This window comes from Gasterosteus aculeatus, chromosome 6, assembly GCF_964276395.1.
Source record: "Gasterosteus aculeatus chromosome 6, fGasAcu3.hap1.1, whole genome shotgun sequence".
Classification (NCBI taxonomy): domain Eukaryota; kingdom Metazoa; phylum Chordata; class Actinopteri; order Perciformes; family Gasterosteidae; genus Gasterosteus; species Gasterosteus aculeatus.
In genome coordinates, this window is record NC_135693.1 from 2,430,503 (window position 1) to 2,440,590 (window position 10,088).

The 10,088-nt window shown below is 44.2% G+C and overlaps 1 long non-coding RNA gene across 1 annotated transcript; it reads left to right on the top strand.

Annotated features, from left to right (window-relative positions):
- The first annotated feature begins 1,777 nt into the window (after positions 1–1,777).
- LOC144409487 (uncharacterized) lies at positions 1,778–2,453 on the top strand. The gene is made up of 3 exons (XR_013467947.1): positions 1,778–1,857; positions 1,955–2,069; positions 2,164–2,453. It is a non-coding gene; the product is annotated as an uncharacterized LOC144409487 (long non-coding RNA).
- The last annotated feature ends 7,635 nt before the right edge of the window (positions 2,454–10,088 follow it).

Below are 10,088 nucleotides of genomic sequence, written 5' to 3' on the forward strand. Positions count from 1 at the left end.
TAAATGCACAGAGGATGTATTAACCACACATCTTCTAGCAATGCGCTCAACTGGCAGAAATGATGCTGGGTATGACGTGTCTGTTCCCTGCAAGCCCCAAACTTCTATTGGCTTTCCATAAAAATGTCTGTCCGGGTGGAGATAAAGCCAGGAAACTTGTGCAAGAACATGTTTAAATGGCGTACCTGTCACATCCCTCTGATGGAACCCAAACGCAGACCAGACCAGATGGGTTCAGGTGAAAACAAAGAGTCTTTATTGACACTGTGCAGGAGTAGTCCAACGTGCAGAATGGCGAGTCAAGGTGAGGTGGTGGGGGTGGAGGCGTCTCCGTGGCCAGGCGAGGTTGACGGGTTCCCAGGTGCAGAACTAGAAAACAGGACAAAAGACAAGTAAGTGTTTCTCAAGGGGATTCTCGGGATCTCAGTAAGTAGCGGTGGTAGCGAATGCAGGCACACGTACTACTTTGTCTAACAATCCAGCAAGGACTGGATGTCGGTCTCAGCTTAACTAGGGTGGCTAATCAAGATCAGGTGTGTTGGCTTGATTGGCCGCAGGCCTGGAACTCTCCGTCTCTCCACGTTGCTCGGCAACCATGAAAAACAAACAGACAATAGGGAAACATGCTCAGGGAGCTGGGGTCGTGACAGTACCCTTTGACACAACATTAACAACTATAAACTGCTTTATAATGGCTGGTCGTAGTTCTGCTAGAGGGTCAAGGACGGGTTCCTCAAAAGTGTTTCCACACCACTTAGCATGAACACATGCTGAGCTTTATGCTCTGCATCTATCGATTGAGTAAGTTACATTCATATATGTTACCCGTTTACATGTCATGGCAAAACATTCAACCTCAGTGACACAAGGGTACATCTGATGATACATTGTCAACATTGCATGTCTGTCAGACTCAAGAATGTCTGGTGGAATGGAGAAAGAGGCACCACTGTGCAGTTTTCTAGGGAAAGTCGTTCTGCTGACACCAAAACACTGCTTTACATAAAGCATATCAGCTGTTTCAAAGTCCCAACCATTTGTCTTCCTAAAATACTGGTCCTTCCGTATAACAATAACCTCGTATGTGATTGGAGGACCCTTAGACTCCTCATCCAATCACGTGTGAGGTCATAGGCATGACTCAGACAGCAGTACTTGCAAGACGAGCATAGAAACAGTGTGTGTTACTATATTCAGAAGAACTGTATCTCCAGTTCCTTTGTTTGGTTTTTGCTGGTTCGTGAATAATGGCTGGACGGCGTCTCGCGTTCAACTCCTCTCCCCGGTCACCAACTTTCGGCCAGTCCGCAGACATACGAGAAGAAACTGCTGAATGCTCTCAGTGGATCGTCTCGTCAACTCCAACAACAAACTGCCGATATCAACGAGCGGTTCGGGACTCTCCAGGTTTCTGTCCATGGAGGAGAGGAACTGACTCAAAGAAGAGGAGACGGGCGCACAATCCCACGATAGCGGTAAGGATACGTTCGATGACTGCAAGCTAAGCTAAAAGTAGCGTAGCCTCAAACGAAAGCTAAGAATAGCCTAGTAGCCTTACAAGTGAGCAGAAACAGCTTTATTCAAGTCTATTTTCTTTGCCGTGTCGTTTACAGGAAGCGGTGCGCCGTCTCCACAACGCCGAGACGAATTACAGGCGCTACGAACCGGAGCAAGGGTAAGATTTAAAGAATATGCTTTCATTCTGCGGTATAAGGGAATATATACGTATAGATACCATTGGATGGATACGGATCATAACTGTACATTTTGTTTTCACAGACTAATCTCGCCTCATAATGAGGCGGTGAACCCCAATTTGCTCCGGGAAAAGTCCAGATTTAGACGACGTCATTGTGTGTAAGTGACACTGTTTATCCTTTCTTGTTAAATGTTACTGTGACTTGATTTTGATTTTTTTTTGTATTCATACCACACTAATTTAATTGTTTTCCAGCCGCCTGTGAGACGTATTTTGAGACGGGACGCAGGAGCTTCAGGTTCAGCCGGAACACTCATTGCGGGCGGAAGCTGCGAAGGATTCAGCGCGGAGTCGAGCGAGAAGAAAGACGGTCAGAGTTTATTTGCTGACTTGTTTCAGGTGCATTGATCGATGTGTTGTGTCCGTACGCATCGCACAGTACTGATTCATTGTTGTTTTTACAGCTGCTGGAATCGAGACAAAGTGTGCTGGCTGATGACGAGGTGGAACTCTGGAAATCCGCCACCGTAGAGCTCACGTCGGACGGAGAGGACGGCGTTGTTGGCGGGGTCTCGGGGTGGATTGTACGGTCGCCTGCACAACAGACCTGCCTCGGAAAACACGGCGCCAGTGACGGTCTACAACCCCGAGGAGGCAAACGGACAGTTTACTGAGCTGTAGTTTTTAAACCGCTGTTACCCAAGTGCGGGCAGATCCTCACTTTGTATGTAGTTGTTGTTTGTTTGTTGTTAATGTTGTTTTGCTGCCAATCACGAGTGATTTTATTTGTTAGTAAGTTATTTCATCCAATAAGGAGTAAGGATATTCAAGCCCGCTCGGCCACCCGCGGTTTCGCTGCATTCATATGCTAATTTGGGCCATTCGCACCTCCGCCAGCTCTCCACCTACGTCGTGGTTCGTTTCCGACAATTTATGGCACAGACAAACGCGACGTGCGCGGGTTGCAAATTGTGGGAAATTAGGGAGATTTCCGGGCGTTTACGGGGACGAAAATCTCACTTTTCATGCAGTGACGCAGACAATAAGTATCCATGAGGGAGGTGAGGGAACAGGTGGAGACATTTAGGAATCAGGGGAGACAATCGACAGGAGACACCTGAGGAAGGGCAAGGCACCTGAAACGAGAGGGGGTTTAGACGCCACAATAAAACAGGAAGTATCAAAATCAGACGTAAGACGGGACACAAACAAACTTCACCAACATGTATGACAGTTAAAAGTTGAGATGATGTTTTGAGGTGAAAGCACAAAGACAAAAAAAACTAAAAACTTTGGCGTAGCATCGTGTTATATTCGCGCTACATGGGACAGTACATGAGACAAAACACAATAGCTCTGAATAAGATATAGTATCTCGCAAATTAACCGCGCGGTGTGCGACTCCGGTGGAATGAACTGGCTAATAACTAGCTAGCTAGCATCAAGCTACATCACACAAACCTTGGAGTGTAGAACGCTCGGTATGCAGTCCATATAGTGCTTCAAACTAATCACCAAAACGCGTTTTAAACTGATAATAAATTATTTTTATGGATAAAGCTGTTACTTACCTGAGAGATTCCGGAGATATTCACACCTCTGTCTGCTGCCAACGGACGGACATCTGCGCGGTACTTTCGTTTGTCCCAATGCGCATGCGCTGATTCATGAACACACTCTAAAATAGTGTTGTAAAATTTACTCAGTATTTTAGTGTTTCAAACATTTAAATTTTATGAAAAAATCCATAATAAGACTTTCTCCTTCCACACAGCCATTTTAAATACATAAATTGTGTACATACATGTCATTTTACTTGACAAAATCTAGTTCCAGCAGAAACAAAAAATGTAATTGTAGACATTAGGACAGTTTAATTAGTATATTTTACTACACCACCAAGTTCGTTTTTTTAGTGTATACACCGATTTTATTTACCCTCTATAGAGGGTAAATAAAATTCGTCCAAGTACAGAACCTTGTGGGACTCCGTGACCTTTGTTGGTGGTCTTTGAGGATTGACTGTTTACAAGCACAAACTGGGATTGATTGAGTGCAGTTCCTTTGATACCAATCAAATGTTCTAGTCTTTGCAACAGGATACAATGGTCTATGGCAGCGGTTCCCAAACTCAAAAATGCCGCGGCCCACTTTGAAATCTGAAAATCTTTTGCGGCCCACCAAAACCTTTTAATCACAACTCTGATCAAAACATACTAGGGATGATTAAATGACCTGGAGACGGTGCTTTCAGGGTCCAATCGATGCTGCGAGGTGCATCCGCTCCCGCCGCCCCCCTCGCCATCCACGACTTAAATCTTCAGCTGCTCTTCAGCCACGCCGCCTACCAAGGGCTCCTTTTAGAATAATTTATTTCCCCGTTAAAGATGGTTCAGCTACTGTAGAGAAAAGGGCACCGTCTCTCGCTCTTTAATCTCATGAAGTGCTCGACAACAACGACAGCTTTGTTTCCCCCCGACGCGCACTGAAACAAGCTCCATATCTCAAGCGCTTGTGCGCCGCTCAGCATCTCGCCGTCGTAGACCGAGCTTTGGCATGTTTGGCAGAGCGCGTTGAGCGCCGTGTACAACCATTATGGATCAACCGATTAACCAATCTGTTTGTTTAAATTGTTTGTGCTTCATCAATTAATGTTTCACATAACTAATGTGCCGCATCATACATATTTTTATATTAATTTCAAACTTTTCAAAATTGAAAATTAAAAACTTTTTATTTATTTATTGTAAATGACCTCTCGCGGCCCACCTGCAGTACCTTTGCCCACACTTTGGGAATCGCTGGTCTATGGTATCAAATGCGTTACTGAGGTCTAGCAAGACAAGAAAAAAGATGAGTCCTTGGTCCGTACCTAAGTAGAAGATCATTCGTAATTTTCACCAGTGTTGTTTCTGTGCTATGATGCACTCGAAATCGAGTGCATCATAGCACTCACATGGCCCTCCACTACGTCCTCTAGCATCTGGACTCCCCAGGAACCTAATTCAACCTGCCGAAGATGATGATGGTGCACCTTCCATCATGGAGTCCATCCTCTGCTCCTCCATCCCTGTTTGGTACGCTGCAGCCACAGCCGAGGACAAGGGCAGGCTGCAGCGTGTCATCCGCTCTGCAGAGAGGGTGATCGGCTGCAATCTGCCGTCCCTGCAGGACTTGTTCTCTTCCAGGACCCTGAATCGGGCTAAAAAGATCGTAGCCGACCCGTCTCACCCCAGACAAAAATAATTTGTGCCCCTTCCATCTGGCAGGAGGCCCATCAGGACCAAGACCCCCCCCCACACACAAACAGTTTCTTCCTGTCAGCAGTTGGGCTCATCAACAGAGCCTGGTTCCCCACTGACTGACCCTTTTTTCACCGATCACTCCCTTCACACTCCACATGCACATACGCCTGTCACTTGTCACTTTCACATACACATTTGTGTAGAGTATGGCTATATGTTCGCTGGTGCACTTTATTTTTTTTAACTAAGCAATAGCCTTACATTCTAACACATAATCTTATATTTTATTTTATTACTCTTGCATCATGTTTTCTTATCTGTCTTGTTGTCCATTGTCTAACTGTCTGCTGTTATGCACCAACTGCCAAGTCAAAATCTTTGTACGTCTGACTGTTACGTTCCCCAGTTTCTGTGTTTGGTGGTTTTGTGCCTTGACAGGTGATTGATTCCAGGAGCAGCAGTCCCCAGACTGGAGATCTGGCCCCACCCACTCGTCAGTGGCTGCACCTGGATTCCTTCCCTCGCAACACATAAAGTGGTGCCATTTTGTTATGAAGCTGTCGCTCGTTGGGTGTGGGTTGTAGAGCAGAGAGTGAGCAGAGTGAGTCTCTGTTAAATCTTGTTCTGTGTGCTTGTGAAAGCGCTCTTTTCATTTGTGTTTAATCCTGTTTTTTTTGTCTTTTGTTCCCAGGGAAAAGGGGAAGCACCTTGGGAGTGCGTAGGCAAGCTGCCCATGGGTCTACACCACCCGTAGTCATCCTCCTGTCTAGAAACACTAGGCAAGACCTGGGCGGACCACCCCCTGTATTTGGTTAGTGAGCCTTGCTAGTGCTCAAGCTAGGTTAGGGGGGGGGGTGTTTCAGGTCAGATAGGCAAGAGGGACTATTTTGTTTTGTTCATTGTTTTGGTTCCGCCCAGCCCCTTTTCCCAAGCAGCCCGTATATATAGATATCTATTAAATAAACATTCCTTTTTTACGGGTTATGTGTTCTGGTCGTCCGTGTACCTACACGCACCACACCTCTTTCCCCATTACCACATTGAGATGACGAGCGGCGGGTCGTTGCGTTCCCTCCTCCACGAGGCGTGCGTAACACTGACACATTTTGGTAATAAATCTTTCCTGAGTAGCAGAGCCGGGGATCGAACCTTCGATGCTCTGATTGAAGGACAAACTTGCTCTCTACTGACCCATAATTGTTATATAATATTTATATATATTATAATATGTTAAAAGCAACACGGCTGTCCTCTAAAACATCCCCAAGAAGACCCCATAATCACCTTTGGTTGTTCTTCAGACCGGGTGTAAGGGCCTCTCTTCTGTGTTCACTTTGATGTGATGTGTTGAGATTGCAGATCATGCTGCCATGCACAGGAAGTGATCGCCAGTGTCCTGCATGAAGGTCAAATGTGCACATCCTTCTAACATTCTAAACTCCACAAACTTTCACACACCCTTAGCTTTGCTATACAAATGTAGACATATATTGAAGGCTGAACACTCAGTATGAATGTTGTTTATAAGTACCGTACCGGCCTGAATTCATTTAATAGTTTTCATAGCGGAGCGCTCAATAAAACCCTTTAACAACAAAAGCAGACATGAATGCATTAATATTATGATACAGATTTGCCTAGATGAGTTAATCTGAGGAGTTTGAGGGAAACCATATCCCTTTGAACTCATCAGAAAATGAGGGCACTGCTCCTGTAGGCGGAAGCTCTTCACTTGCATTAATTTGCTATTTTTTGCATGCGGCCTGAAACGTTTGAATGAGCTCTCTAGGGGTTGCCGTCAGCCTAACCATGGCAGTGCTTACCACTTCAGTCTGTAGTGCTTTTCCACCATCATAAAAAAAGCTGGGCCTTTTTGTATGGGATGCCAGTGTGTTGGTTGAGCAAGGGGCATGGTTCAAAATCATCTTCAACAGCCGCTTACAAGCTATTGTGCAGAACATGCTGCGTCAAATGAGAATGCATCAGCGCTTCAAAAAAAAGCAAACTAAGACTTCCTAAGGGGTTAATGTGTGCAATCATGTCATTTTACCTGTCACTCAACCGTTCAATACATTGTGTTGGTGAAGGAGTGTGTGTGTATGTTTGTGTGTGAGAAAGAGAGAGAGAAAGACTGAGGGAGACACACTGAGAAAGCACATACACATCAACTGCCAGCCGCAATTGACTAAGCATATCCGACAGATTTTAAATTCTTGTCAACAAAAAATCTCCAAAAACACCCTAGCTGGTGCTTTTGTTTAGAGTCTGCAGTCCAGCACTAATTTCCTGTTGCCATTTTCTAAGTATATTTTGTCATAATCTAGTAATTCCTTTCTCTTTTTTTACACGCTGTTTTGATGCTGCTCTGTGGACGTTGATGTACATTCCTGCTTTTTGAGCCAATGGACTGGACGCATGTGTACCAGGTCTTCCACACTTAAGTACAGTTGGGTCGGTTGAAGAAGAGCTTTAAGGGAAAGGTCTTTAAATGAACTTGTGTCCATTTAAAGACATGCCGCTAAATGCCACTAAGAAAGACAGAAGAGCAGAATTTCTCTTCAAATAATCATAAATAAACATCCATCCATTGTCAAACCGCTTATTCTGCACACAGGGTCACGGGGGGGCTGTAGTCCATCCCAGCCAACTCTGGGTGATAGACAGGGTACATCCTGGATTGGTCGCCAGCCAATCGCAGGGCTACACAGAGACACACAACCATTCACACATCTACGGGCAATTTAAAGTCCCCAATTAACCTGATCCCCAGAGCATGTCTTTGGACTGTGGGAGGAACCCACGTAGACAAGATGCAGACTCCACACAGAAAGGCCACTGGGCGGAATCGAACCCAGGACCTTCTTGCTGTGAGGCAACAGTGCTAACCACCACGCCACCGTGCCGCCCATAAATAAACATGTCCTATTATATAATATAATTTTTATATATAAAACTTATATATAAGTTATATATATATATAAAAATAAAATAAAACTTTTATTTACAACTACAATGTATCCGGAAAGTATTCACAACGCTTCACTTTTTCCACATTTTGTTATGTTACAGCCTTATTCCAAAATGGATTAAATTGGTATTATTTTCCTCAACATTCTACACACAACAACCCATAATGCCAAGTGAACGTTTTTTTGCAAATTTTTGCAAATCTGTTAAAAATAAAGAACGAAAACATAACATGTACATAAGTATTCACAGCCTTTGCCATGACACTCAAAATTTAGCTCGGGTGCATCCTGTTTCCACTGATGATCCTTGAGATGTTTCTACAACTTGATTGGAGTCCACCTGTGCTGAAATTCAGTTGATTGGGCATGATTGAGAAAGGCACACACCTGTCTATATAAAGTATCACAATTGACAGTGCATATCAGAGCATAAACCAAGCCATGAAGTCCAAGGAATTATCTGTAGACCTCCGAGACAGAATTGTATCAAGGCACAGATCTGGCGAAGGGTACAGAAAGATTTCTGCAGCATTGAAAGTCCCAATGAGCACAGTGGCCTCCATCATCCGGAAATGGAAGAAGTTTGGAACCACCAGGACTCTTCCTAGAGTTGGCCGCCCAGCCAGACTGAGCGATCGGGGGAGAAGGGCCTTCGTCAGGGAGGTGACCAGGAACCCGATGGTCACTTTGACAGAGCTCCAGCGTTGTTCTATGAAGAGAGGAGAACCTTCCAGTAGGGCAACCATCTCTGCAACACTCCACAAATCAGGCCTGTTTGGTAGAGTGGCCAGACGGAAGCCACTCAGTAAAAAGCACATGACAGCCCGCCTGAAGGACTCTCAGACCATGAGAAACAAAATTCTCTGGTCTGATGAAACAAAGATTGAGATCTTTGGCCTAAATGCCAATCGTCATGTCTGGAGGAAACCAGGCACTGCCCATCATCTCGCCAATACCATCCCTACAGTGAAGCATGGTGGTGGCAGCATCATGCTGTGGGGATGTTTTTCAGCGGGAGACTAGTCACGATTGAGGGAAAGATGAATGCAGCAATGTAAAGAGACATCCTAGATGAAAACGTGCTCCAAAGCGCTCTGGACCTTAGACTGGGACAGTTCATCTTCCAACAGGACAACGACCCGAAGCACACAGCCAAGATAACAAAGGAGTGGCTTCGGGACAACTCTGTGAATTGAGTGGCCCAGCCAGAGCCCTGACTTGAACCCGATTGAACATCTCTGGAGAGATCTGAAAATGGCTGCGCACCGACGCTCCCCATCCAACCTGATGGAACTTGAGAGGTTCTGCAAAGAAGAATTGGAGAAACTGCCCAGAAATAGGTGTGCCACGCTTGTGGAATCATACCCAAGAAGACTTGAGGCTGTAATTGCTGCCAAAGGTGCTTCAACAAAGTATTGAGCAAAGGCTGTGAATACTTATGTACATGTTATGTTTTCGTTCTTTATTTTTAACAGATTTACAAAAAAGTTTTCACTTTGTCATTATGGGTTGTTGTGTGTAGAATGTTGAGGAAAATTTTGGAATAAAGCTGTAACATAACAAAATGTGGAAAAAGTGAAGCGCTGTCAATACTTTCCGGATGCACTGTATTTTTTTGTAAATCTAATCAATTTTGAATATTGAACTAAAAATGAGTTTCGTTTCCTTGGATCAAAATTGTCTGTGGATGCGCAATGCGAGTGGTGGAAAGTTGGTCCAATGCTTTATTGTGTTTACCTGTTACGTTAAATACTATATCCTAAACATGTTTTCCTAGTTGTTTGACTTACATAACATTAACCAAGACATAAGAGACTGCTGTTCAGATATTTGTCCTTAAACAGAAAACCCCTCCACATTAAATACTTCCGAAAAGTCCAGCTTAATCTCTTGTTGTGCTTTGCCCCTGTCAGTGAAACTACATATGGACGTTTCATGGCATTTTTAGCGTAATGTAAGTAACTAACTTTTTTGGAAACATTCATTGCCATATATTTAATCAGGTTACAGGTATCAAGGGCTTGAATACCATATGCTTTGGACTTCCTTTTTTTTATTCAGCACCAAGAGGTCATAAATAATGACCAAAGCATACAATCTGTGATACTGACAAATTATCTTAAATTAAAAAAACAAGAAAAATACCAAAAACCTAAATATGGCATCTCATTTCGC